We start from the raw sequence: 1,982 nt of genomic DNA, 5'->3' as shown, positions 1-1,982 counted from the left end.
GGGGTAGGCAATGGGGTTAAATGACTTGCCTAGGGTCACACAGCTAGTAAGTGTCAAGTGTTTGGTCCAAGGCCAGATTTGAACTCAGGTGCTCCTGAATCCAGGGCTAGTGCTCTATCCACTGTGCCACCTAGCTGCCTCAAGCAATATCATCTCTCTGGGCCTCAGTTGACTTCTGTGTAAAATGAATTCACCTCAGCAGTTATACATTAACTCACCAGCAGAGGGCACTTAGGGAAGATCCAAACTTTCTAGAACTCAAATAATACGCAAGCTCTATCTCTTCTTCTAGGTCCCTTCCTTTTGTGGGTGGCAGTGCTCCCCCGTTAGTCTCTGGATGTGGTCCGTGTGGACTTATCCAATTACTGTCTTGATTTGGCTCAGCTACCACCCACTGGGAGAACTCTGCCCTCCTACCTTTGAGCTGCATAGGCACTGAACTCTAATCACAGGAAGCCTAGATAAGTCAGTCACACCAATATTGTTTAGTTGTATGTGGTCGTTACTTACAACCGTAGAATCAAAGGGATAAAAATCATAATATAATAGAAAAATATATTAGGAGGAAAATCAAAATACATTAGAACACAGATGCAGCTTCTCCTATACTCAGATCACCACAGGCTGTAAGGCAGCAAGGTGCAGATAGACTCAGTCAGGAAGTATGTGTGTGTTCAGTCGTTTTTCAGTCCTGTCTGACTCTTCACGACCCCCTTGGGAGTTGTCTTGGCAGTGATACTGAAATAGTTTGCTATTTCTTTCTCCAGCTCATTTCACAGATGAGGAAACTGAAGCAAACAGGGTTAAGTGACTTGCTCAGGATCACACAACCAGTAAGTGTCTGCAGCTGGATTTGATCTCACAAAAATGAGTCTTCCTGACTCTAGGCCTAGCACTCTATCCACTGTGCCACCTAGCTGCCCTAGAGTCAAGGAGACCAGAGCTCAAATTTTACCCTAGGCAAGTCATTTAATTGTTCTGAGCCTTAGTTTTCCCAACTGCAGAATGGGGATAAAAGCACCTACCTCACACGGTAATTGTGAGGATAAAATTAGGTCTTATTTGCGAAGGGTTTTGCAAACCTTAAAAGCATTATGTAAATGGTAGCTCTTTCAAGCATGCCTCAAACCCATGGGTTCCTTGATATAGTTCAAGTGCTTACACCCAGAGAATAAGTATAACCCTTGCTGTAGATTTAAGAAAGGAGAGTTCCTCAGCTACTAATCACTAAGAATTTCAATTCCTCTTACCTTTTTCTCCTCTAGTCAATTAGAACATTCCTAGAGGAGGAGGAGCAATGGAAAAGTAGGTCCCCTGACTCCATCCCCTTTATTACCCTCTCATCCCTAACAGGGGAAGGTAGGTCTGAGTTCCCTTATGAAGCACTGTCTGTGGGTTGGGATAGAGGATGCAGAGGATCACTCGAGCTAAAAGAAACCTCAGGCTCCTCTAGTTCATGGCGTTCTTAATCTTTTTCGTATTATCAACTGATCCCTTGGGCAGTCGAGGGAAGCCTAGGCGCCCCTTCTCAGAATAATGCTTTTAGATAATGAAGGACGTGCCAACTTCTAGTTAGAGATGGGTGAAAATAAAGATTTTATCCAAGTTCATAGAACCCCTGAAATCTATGCGTGGACCTGTTGGGGGCAGGGTCTGTGGACCCTACATTAAGAACTCCTGATCTACCAAGACAACTCCAAAAGACTCATGATGGAAAATACTGTCCATATCCGGAGATGGAACTGATGGAGTCTGAATGCATATTGAAGCATACTATTTTCACTTTTTTTGTTTTTTCTTTCCATGGCATTTTCCTTTGGTTCTATCTCTTCTTTCACAATATGACTAATGTGGAAATATGTTCTACATGGTTGTACATGTATAGCCTATATCAGATTGCTTGCTGTCTTGGGGAAGGGAGAGTGGAGGGAGAAAATTTTGGATCTCTAAATCTTTCAAAAACTGAATGTTGAAAATTGTCT

General features: G+C 43.0%; 1 protein-coding gene across 2 annotated transcripts in view; it reads right to left on the bottom strand.

Annotated features, from left to right (window-relative positions):
- The window catches only part of TNNT2 (troponin T2, cardiac type), a 31,557-nt gene that overhangs the window by 14,446 nt on the left and 15,129 nt on the right, over nucleotides 1-1,982 (bottom strand). The window lies entirely within an intron of this gene.

The sequence above is a fragment of the Vombatus ursinus genome, unplaced genomic scaffold (assembly GCF_900497805.2).
Source record: "Vombatus ursinus unplaced genomic scaffold, bare-nosed wombat genome assembly UNPS02014909.1, whole genome shotgun sequence".
Classification (NCBI taxonomy): Eukaryota; Metazoa; Chordata; class Mammalia; order Diprotodontia; family Vombatidae; genus Vombatus; species Vombatus ursinus.
The sequence above is the reverse complement of the archived record's forward strand: the minus strand, read 5'-3'. Positions and strand labels throughout refer to the sequence as shown.